The sequence below is a fragment of the Hetaerina americana genome, unplaced genomic scaffold (assembly GCF_022747635.1).
Source record: "Hetaerina americana unplaced genomic scaffold, ioHetAmer1.1.p SCAF_8, whole genome shotgun sequence".
Lineage (NCBI taxonomy): Eukaryota > Metazoa > Arthropoda > Insecta > Odonata > Calopterygidae > Hetaerina > Hetaerina americana.
Window position 1 is genome coordinate 36,902,125 of NW_027287427.1, and position 11,110 is coordinate 36,913,234.

The 11,110-nt window shown below is 36.1% G+C and overlaps 1 long non-coding RNA gene across 3 annotated transcripts; it reads right to left on the reverse strand.

The window, feature by feature from the left end:
• Window positions 1–1,834: 1,834 nt before the first annotated feature.
• On the reverse strand, window positions 1,835–7,366 carry LOC139697910 (uncharacterized). Of its 3 annotated transcripts, XR_011702835.1 has the most exons (5): window positions 7,185–7,366; window positions 6,565–7,088; window positions 4,472–4,500; window positions 2,791–2,944; window positions 1,835–2,464 (listed from the first exon to the last, which is right to left on the reverse strand). It is a non-coding gene; the product is annotated as an uncharacterized lncRNA (long non-coding RNA). The 3 variants fall into 3 exon arrangements; XR_011702834.1 differs by lacking the exon at window positions 4,472–4,500 and having other exon boundaries at window positions 6,565–7,081; XR_011702833.1 differs by lacking the exon at window positions 4,472–4,500.
• Window positions 7,367–11,110: the final 3,744 nt, after the last annotated feature.

Sequence of the window (11,110 nt, forward strand, 5' to 3'; positions counted from 1 at the left end):
AGGTTTCGATGCTGAATGTCATCAGGTGGTCCTCATGGAAGTGAACTTGGTATGTATACCTTCTGAGAGGGGGGTTTTGTAAGAGAGGGAGGGTGGAGGGGTAAAAAGGTTAAAATGTAGCTGGAAGGAATAGAGAATTACATCTCTTGGTGTCAGTCGTTCACTGGGAAGAGTGATACATCTACGAGTGGGAGGGATACAAACTTTCATTGGCAAGTTCATCCTTGAAGCGGATGCATTTCAAAATTTGCAACTGCTCCAAAGCATTAAGCCTTAGACCTTTATTTTCAAAATGAGGAAATTTAGTCACAAAGTCACTTTTGATAAGGTGCTTCCCAAAGAGGGATGTTATGTTCGTTTCCTTTACACATTTTTTGTGTTCTTTTATCCTTACTTCAAATTTTCATCCTGTTTGCCCAATACAACTAGTGTTACACTCTTTTTGAGCCCTTTAATTCATACACTCCTCTCATCTTATGGAACTTGGTCTTTAGTGTGAGAGATCAGGTTCTTTAGGTATGAATCACTGTCTAAGGTTAATTTTTTCTTTAGGAAAAATTTTGATTGCTTTTTGAGAAATATTCCCTAGATTGAGTATTTGTTACCATTTGGCAGTGGCAAATATTTGGGGTTGTAAATGTTGCTTAAGGCAATTTTCATGAGTTTCTTCCGGTAAAGTTAATTAATTAGATCTTCTGATAGCCATTTTTAACTGCTATAGTTTTAATTTTATTAAGTTCCTTATTACATTGGATTCTAACGTTGGGATAGAGGCTAATCAGTGGATCATTGCATGAAATGCCAAAATCTTGTGGGCGAAGCAATTCCTTGAAGAGGAATTAATTGGTCCGTATACATTTCCTTCCAAAAAATGGAGAACTGTAACCTATCTTTGTCTTTACAAATGGTTAGGTCGAGGAAATTCAAGGAACTTTCTTATTTTTCACATGTGAATTGTATGGTAGAATTGTGTGGAATCACTAAGTCAATAATTTAATTTTAATATGTTATGCAAATTCTGTTAATTTATGCCGGAGACAACAGGCACTAACTTATTTATAACTTTAATTTTCTGGAGACTGAGACGCATTGTATACAGAAATTGCCATACATTATTTTTGGCAATTCATCACAAAAATAGTGAAAGTTATTTATTACCACACAAACGAAGCCTAGAAAATAACGTTCACACAATTTTAATATACCAGGTTAACACATCTGAGAATTTAGCAAGATTAGAAAAAAATCTTTTTATTAATTTCATTTATAACTTTTCAATATATTTCACCTCCTATCACATAATTCAGTTGGTTTGGGAGCGAATGAGGATGGCCCTTCATGACCCATTCATATATGCATAATTAACCAAGAAATAGTTTTAATTATGAAAATCTATGTCCATGAGCTTTTTAAATTCAATTTGAAGTGCACAGTAACAGTTTGATTCACTAACTTCTTTGTACATAACAGCAACATTAGCCGCTTATATTTATTTGCTAACTTTTGTGATGTCTCACAATGGAAAAAATGACTTCTGTAATGATCTCCATTGTTGAAATAGAAAGAAAGACTTGTACTTTTCCACAGATTTTAATATTTTATTAGTGCCGTATAATAAAATCTGTGGAAAAGTACGAGTCTTTCTTTCTATTTCAACAATGGATATCAATTACTTCCACGAAGTGAAGCCTGAAACAATAGAATACATCTGTAATGATCTTTTAGGGCCTTGACAATTTGAAAGGTCCCCATTAAATTTCAAATGCGATTTGTGGAGAGTTGAAGAGGATAGAAATTACTCCATTATTATTTGAAACAAATTTATTTTCCTTTTCCTCATTACATAAAATAATTTATCAAAATGGAAGACAGATGAAATGGTTCTGTTGAAGCATATTTCCTTCACACAAGTTTATATACTGTCCAAATTTCTGGCAGAGTCCTTCCTAATTCTGAAAGTTGGTCATACAAATTCTTTTTCATGCACACAACAATCTTCAGATACTGGAGAACCACTACAATTAGTTTACTGTACTTAGAAACTTCCAACCAAGGCCCACAACTACTCCAAGTCCAATTGTTTTCTTCAATTTACAAGACAGACAATTACTTAACTTGTTTTGTTATGTAGTGGGAGAGTATTAGCCATGATGCAAATACTTCACAGGGCACAGAAACATTATTACTAATTGTAGGTACACAATGAACACATTAAGATTTTGTTCACACTTAACACATTTAGAAGTGTTTCATTTTCCATCAATTTGCTCATAAATCTACTACATACATTCATATAGTATCACAACCTTAAGTCCTGATAAATAACAATGACTGTTCAAGATGAGAGTGTAGTCTTATTGCCTTAACAAGCCATTTGAAAATATTTTTGATCATGTTGTCCCAGACAGCCTATCATGAGCTTCAGTTGTAGTTGTTCATCCAACTCATGGAAGTTCTGAAAAGGCTGTAAAAGAAAATATAATTAGATATTACTAGTAAATTCTAAACCAACCACAAAGATAGCCAGCAAACCAGAGCCATTATTTGGGACTCTTTCAGGACAATGATAGTATGATACTGATCTCAGCAAAACATTTAGGTCTTGTACTGTGAAAATTGAATCATATCCAATTATTAAAAATGCTATTGCCTCTTTCTGTACATCAAATATTTGGGTTTCAAATCAAAAAGAGCCTGCATTTGTTTTTTTTCTTCAAATTTTCATTCTCCAAACAAATACAGTTATGCGAAAAATCACATTAAAAAATAAAAATCTATGAAAATACACACCTGATTCCAAAACTAGCTCAAACATACTGGCTTATGTTTAATCTTGGATAATGGAAATCTGCACTTCTTTCAGCAAACAGAGTTTGACTGAAATCGGCAGGCATTTTTGCACAATCTACTCCTTGGAACAAACATACAGTCAACGATGATGGTTCTGAAACAGATCAAGATATTGCAAGGCATATTAAAGGTATACTATTTATATTTAGAGTAAACGTTTGAGTATGTACTATGCCATGAATCAAAGACCGTCATTTCAGCCCTTCCTTTGGCCAAACTGTACCCACATTTTCTATACTGACCTCTGCCATTAAAACACACCTTCCCCAAAAAATAATGTGAATTCGGGGGAAGATTTTCATTTGCTAAGGTTACCATTACGTGCATTTTCTTACAAATGAGTATGAGAGTAAATTTTTTTCACAGACTGATCTATTATATTTCCCAATATTTATAATAAACATAGTAATTACTGATGACCAAAATATCGTAATTTTAAATGGAAAATTACTATGAATTCAACACAGGGTCATTGCCAAGATGCTTGAAACACTTAAGTAGTCTCTTATTCAGAGTACCAGAGGATGGTAAAAGTACAATGTGTAGGACTAGCAAAATAATTCGTGAACTAGCAAGGAAAGGGGGGAGCAGGAAGACTCATGAAATACACAAAAACAGATTCAATCATCATGAAGCCTTAAGCATTCCACATGAACATAAATGAATGACAAGGATAAAAGATTGGGTTGAGAAAACATGTTCATTAAAAAGTACAAATTGGCAGGCATACTAATGATTTCAGATTGTTATACAAAGCCTTAAATTTCTCCCTTTTTTGGTCATAAAGTGTATAGCGCCACGAAGAAAATTATGACAGCCATATTTGCAGCATTGATCCTGACGTTTTGAATGTAATGACTAAGAGTTAGAAGTCAGATTTGCTTGACCAAATTAAAGTCTTCCCCCATTATTTGTTCGCTAAATTCCACTCCATCTAACCAATCCTCTTCCTCTATTCCCGTTGATACATATATTTGATTGATAAGTTTATTTGAACACCTTTACAATAGATGTTGAAATATGGTCTGTTTCCAGATGAAATTTTTATGTCAACTACCTTGTTTGGTTTTATTAATCAGAATTTAATAAAAAAAAACCTTTTCATTCTGTGATATATGATAGTTTTAACAAATTAAATATAACTTTTTGAAAATGGTCGCATGGACATCCATATTGGTAAGGATATCACAGACATATTTAGGTAACAGTGAATCAATGATTTAACTGACTAATATCAATGCGCAATTTATAAAATCTTATAAAATGGCTCAAGGATTAACTACCAACATAAATGCTATAACGTAAATGCATAATTAGAATACCAGGGTCCCCTTTCTCAAAGCTACAAGTCTGTTTGCAAGTTCTTGTAATTTGCACGCATGGAGCTTGCCAATGTTAATAAATGAAGTAGTACTTGCTACTCACCTAAAATTCATAGAAAGCAAATTTGCAAGTTTGATATCATATTGAAAACTTTTAAGAGAATGTTTATTTCAACTTGCAGCTTTGAGAAACAGGTCCCAGAAAGCAACCAACCCATCAACTCATAGAATCCTTGTTAATACCAGGATACATAAGGAAGATTATTAAAGAGGAAAAAGAAAAGAATTGAATTTCTCACCACTTAACTCAATACTCCTTCAAAGAAGGCTGCCGACGAGAAGCAGTTATTAAGAAAGGCATCAGGCAGCAGAGATTGTGAGTAACATTACAGAGTAGCAAGCACTTTGGAGATGAATCTTGGGAAGTGAAGGAAGAAGGGTAGAGAAATCTAGCAGAGACATCAGTCTCCTTTTAATAAAAGGCAATGTATTCCTTGGTTTAACACACTTGGACCTTTAGTATACCTTTAAGTCATGCATTCTTGGGGGATTAGAATACTGGTAAAATATCCAAGAACCTCAATTCCTGTTACTCCTTGCATACACTCCTTGTACACATGCAGTGGACAGCCATTTGTAACAGTACAATCACTCAATCTCTATGATATTGATAGTGAGACAGCAGTTATAAGTTTTTATGAATGAAGCTCATCAACTTCAGGTTTCCCTACACACTGCATTCTCAGGCTGACAAATATTTTTCTAACTTTTCTTCTGACATCTTCAGTTCAGAAACATGCAGGTTAATGACAAAACCAAAATAGGGATAACTAACTTGAGGGTCTAATGGCTGAGTTACAAAAGCTGAATTTTCCGATCTCAAAAAATTTACCCATTTAGCAAAACCTAAGGATAAGACGCACCATGTGCAAGAGTTCCTGGTAGAAAGTAAAATTCCTAATATTTAATTCTTCATGCCAGCATGATAATGGGAATACTCATTCAGAGGGATTCAGGCATGCTGATAACTTAAAAAAATAATCAGTTTAACCTCTAAGCCTTTGCAGGCAAGTTTTAACCTCAGCAGTTACAAAACTGGGAATGTATTCAGCACAGGATTCCTATTTATTAAATTTTTCTCCTATTATTACTATTTCAAAGTAGAGGCACAATAGAAATACACAAATATAACAACGGAAGACTATATGCATATTTTTTAGTATCACAAAAGAAATATTTTGAAATAAAAGCAAGCCAAGTAAACTCAGCTTGACACTCAGCCAATAAAGGCTATTGAACAATTTAGTTCCTTGGGGCCCCGTATGTCTTTGCCCTTGGTAAATTTAAAATGAGTGAAATTATTCCCTCCCACTTAACAAATCTGGGTTAGAAACCTGCATTAACACTTCTCATCCAATTCCAGTAACATAGACTAGAGAAACCACCATCTATCACAAAAACGGAGTAGCTACGATTACATTTAAAAGCACATACATTTTGCGTGCTGCAGATTTCAAGGATGCAGAGATTGAATTAGGCATTGGCTAAACATAATACCTTTGACTTTGTCCAAAGGTATATTCCACTTTCAGATTGAACAAATATGTCAAGTAATAAAATTAAAGGTAATCAATTTCAAAGTGCTTCTGGTTACAGGTATATTACATGACCAAAGGGTAGGTGCGATCAGACTTGAAATCATACTTCATGGGGGATGAAATGAACATTATATTCCTACCCCATAATGCAGGCAGTAAAAAACGTAATGAACCTCTAGATTCTTTCTTTCTCACTAGTCAAAAGCGTCTGATATCACACTTGCCAACAATATTTTAGAGCTAATTTAAAATTCAGTCATTTTCTTTTCAGATTAGCCAAATACCCGGTCCAATGAAATAATTTACGGCTAACGATACGTCTTGAAAAACTGGTACATTCTAATAAAACAAACAATTAGGTACCAAATACAGCCCAGCTAAAACATTCTATGAATACCCATTACTTTGACTCGCAAATGGTCCAGTTCCAGTGGGAGGAATATATTTACAAACATTAGTGGGTTCCCTGTGAAAATACTTTCCATCCGTTAGCTAGTTTACTGAAACTGAACAATTTGACTACAGCCTGAGAAAACTTCACTCGTCATGTATCATCGTGTTCAACATACAATCCTATTACTAACAAGTTCTGTACCGCTTCACCAGGGTGTATTCAAATCATTCACGTTGCAACATTTTCGTGAAATCAAAATTTTGAATCAGATAAAAAACAGGCATATCTAATGTTTAAAAAAGTTTTCTTGGTACTTTTATGTCAATATAATAAAATTGTATGTCTTTCTATTTAAGCCTATCACGCCACAATTATTCAAAAACCATGTTCAAGCTCTTACCTTCTTGTCGAATCCTTTTGATTTCAGTATGTACTTCGTTTGCTCCGTCCCAATTTCGTTTCCCAAGCACAGTAAAACCTTTATATTTAGAATCAATTCCTGTTTGTGGTTTCTGCCACCTATATGGTTCGAGAGAAGTACTGTTAGCTAAAATTTCATGGCAAGATGAACCCTCTTCTCCCTCCACTGCATTTAATTCATCCATGTCCATCTGACAGTCCACCTCTGTTACCAAAGCCAAGGATAATGGCAGAAATCCGTAATAGCCATTCGAAACAAAATGTGCGGTAAAGCCGCTCCCGGTCTCTTCGATATTGTTAGCCCCATTGTCTATAGACTCCATCAATCCTGTCCCCGGTTCTTCAATCTGACTTGGTTCAGTTTCTTTCTCAATTCTGTCAAATACGGTGGGCGAGCTGGGAGTACTATGGCTTGGGTTAACGAAGGCCGGTGACCCCTCGTCACACGAAAGAGCGGGAGTTGGTACAGAAAGCTCCGCATGATTCCCACTCATGATCTCAGATCTAAATAAAATTGGGATTTTGTAAACACTTCTACCATCATTACATGCATTTTATTTTAATATTAAAAAACATTCAGTCACCAGGAGTAAACATTACCTAGGTAAACTTGGTTCTCAATATTTATGATACTCAGCAGATGAAAGAGAAAGGAATAGAATCAATTCAATGATTCTTAACCCGCAACGAAATGGCAGCAAACTTATTCACAGGCTTGCTTAACTTAACCTAGTACCGAGTTATAACCCGTATGATACAAAAGCGAAAGCGTTCAACACAATTCGAAAGGGAGAAACTACTTGTGCACTGAAGGGAGAAGAAATCTCGTTTTCGAAACCGTGTTACAAATTATTTTTATATTTCATTTAATACAACTATCACCCCTTTTAAAGGTTTATAATTGAACTATAATGCATTTTATTATTGTAAAACCAATATTATGATAAGGTACATATGATTTTAATCATAAAGCCCTCTCTTCGATAACGAGTTTCTCCTTCATACTCCTCAGTAATTTTCCACCGCCGCCGCTGGAAACGCTACCTAGCGGTTCTCGCTGCTTCTTCCGCACATCAACAGCTGATTTCGAGAGACCTTGCGTGAGGCTTTTCGAATATTTCTGGCAACTCATTAAACGTGTATTACTCTACTCGCTCATTCATATTTTCACGAAACGTTTCTAATTAAGGAAAATTTTGCGGTTAAATCCCTTGCATTTAATATAAGTTTTGCTGTTCTGAATACCACACTACCGTTTCCAAAAATATAATTCTGATTATGAGTATTACGGATTTTTAAATTCATTGGTTTTGGTACTTCATATCAAACTTGGCGCGAAATGTGTCAGATTTGTATATTTAAACTTAAGTTTGAGTCTACAATTGAGAATGTAGGAATCGGGCATAGAAATCGTATTATGGTTTTAAAATATTGGGAGATGTTCCATGCCATAATGGTGAAGAAAGTGGGAAGGCAGAGGGTTTGGTGGAGGGGGGGCAGTAGGAAGTGGTTGGGTTGGAACAGTTGGAAGCTGTTAAGTGGAATGTGTGGGAGGTTAGGACCTCCAAGAAAAGAGATTGCTCAGCATCTCAGGATGTAGAAATGAATCCCTCAGATATTTTTATTGCATAGTACACCATTTCGAGGCCATCGCGTAACTAAGATGTGTTTAATTAAATATTAGGAAGAGTACTTATCAACTGCAATGAGAAAGTTTCAACCTCTTGCAAATATTGTTTTATTGTGTATAGCCAACGCTTCAGCTCTTTTTTGTTGTCTCTATAAGGCCAGATGTATTTCGCAGTCACTGTCGAGTGGTCGGGGTTTTTTACATCTATTCTCTTAGAACATCCTGCTCACCTTAAGATTACGCCGATTGCACGTTAAGCGGAATGGATTGCATTCCAGTTACTGGGTGACCCTGTTGATTGCTCGTATTATCAACTAGCAGTTAGTATTCATTCTCAGAAGGATCAATTTAAAACACACTGGCGAATAATTATCGTAATTACTTAGTACGATTCTCTTCAAATCTGTTTTAATATCACAAGTAAGAACTCGTAACTTCGCGATAACCATTGTAGTCCATGATATTCGTTCTAAAGGACTGTTGGAAATGTATTAGATTTTTAGTGGCACTATTGATATTTTTCATAATAAGAGAAAAAATCAGTTGAAAGTGCCACCCATTTACTCTAGCAGTCATGAAATTACATTCTGACAAGTAAATATGAACCCTGCAAACAAACGTATGCGTATTTTTTCTTCGGTGGTTTTATTCCACCATGAAAGCCATTTCCCGCTATAGTCAGCGTGTTACGAACTCTAAAATTGTTCTTACTAGGGGTAATGTGGGAAAAATTAACCTAATCGGGAATAGTTGCATAGAATTTCACAAAATACTATACTCCATGCACGTGAACGCCGATCTTAATTATATTCATATAGATATGAACCGATTTGGAAAAAAATGAAATAGCTTTTATCTTTATCAAGGCGAGTGAGACATGATAGATTCTTTATTAATATCCCCAATCGATCCGTTGACCTGTAGTACGAGAAACACGGTCATTGCGGCTTTGGGGTTCCATGAATGGGGGACTTCGGGGAGGGTTCACGTTAAAATTCTATTTCGCTCCACAAAACGATCGAGGTGTACGCTCTAAATTTTCCATCCGCGGTCTCTATAACGATCGTTCAGGGGCGAGTATGACCTGGAATTGATGGAGGGTGGTTGCAAAAGAGTGGGCCTGATTATCTTGCGATGGGGGCGTACTGTTGTTGGCGTCGTTAGCAACTCAATGAGACATAACATTTCCCCGTCGTTACCTCCAGCTATGTTTTAAAATATGTGAATATTCCACTGTAACGAGGATCCATGGAGGTGGACATAATAGCGGGCAGAGCTATGTGGTTTATTCTGCACTATGGGCGGAAATGTAAGCTTTTTTTAGTTCATAATCTATAACTTCATATAAATGGCCGCTATTCGGATTAAATATCCGAATAACAGCCCAATGTTTAGTCCGATTATGGAATAACTCAAACTGCGATATGCTATAGTCATCGGAACTTTTTAGTAAAGCACATTAGGCACAGGTAAAGGCATTGCCCACCTCAGACTGAACGTTCGAATTTCACGCTGAATGAAATGCTGGGGAACGGTTTGCACGTATCAGGCAAGCTGCGCCCATAACTTGTAACACGACCGTAGGGATGAAGACTTTGGCTGGGTTAGAATAGTGCAGCGGCAGCTATCAGTTGTGCTATCCAAAAATGCTATTTTAATACCGGTTGACATATTCTGGGCAGTCCAGTGGATTTTGAGGGCATTGGTCCTGGGGGGAGAAAAACTAACGCTGATATTTTAAAAATGCCAGAGAAAGAAGAAGTTGCTTGGTGAAATTCTAAGAAGGCGGCAAACGTGGGCGGAGCAGATAGTGAGAGATGTTGAGGACCGTATGAAGAGGGGAAATGTAAGGGAAGCAATGTAAATGAAGGAGTTTAATAAACTTTTTTGGTCGCATGAAAACAGATAGAAGACACAAGAAACTGATTCCGGGTGACGCTTCTGGGCACTCTAAATTCCACCCAAGCATAAGCCTTAGGATACCTGGTCTTCCTAAGAAGCCAGAAGCAACCCAGGGAAAGGGGAGTGGTATTAGGTCAGTTTTAACCTCATCCATCAAACTAGCTTTTGGGTTGAGTACTGTAGCTGATATCAATTGTAGCTGGATATCTCACTCGTAACACCATGAAATTTTATTGTTGAGATCTCTTAAAATAGTTTCACAGACTATTTTGCTAACAACGTCTCGGTAAACGGTTCTGTCATCTGCTAGCCCAGTGATCAACATAATGTTGGTGATTTGACGTTATGAACACTAATGAGAAAGGACCAACACGGCACGCTTCTATTGGGGCTGCCTTCACAAAAGCGAAATACCTTCCATGTTACATTTTCGATATTACATTGTATTTTATTATTTTCGAAACGGAAATCAGGAACTAAATTTACTATTTGGTCGCTGATTCCCCATGAACACAGTGGGAGTGTCAATTTATTATGATTGCATGGCATAACCCTTTTTCGCAATACCGCTCCTTGTTTTCTTCATTTCCCTCAATTTTAGGATGTTATGCATAATTACATTCAAATGCTTTACACAAGAACTACTCTCCTGGAAACCATCTGACATGTTTATGATTAAAAATCCGACGAAGCAACCGATCGTCGCCTCACCCATCGTTTGCTTGAGAATTGTACATTAGATGAATTGTAATATGTATTAGTCTGCAATGACAATTTTTAACGATCTTGTTTATTCCCGCTGCTGTTTATGGCCTTTTTGTAAGCAATTTCCAATTTTTGCAGCACTTAATCTTACGATGAGGATTTATTGAATATATTTTCTGAGAAAATACGGTGCCTGATGTCAATTTTTGTGAGTATTCGTGTGAGCATATCTTTCGGTCCTGTGGATATGTTCACATTTATGGACTTTAGTTAATAAATTATGATTATG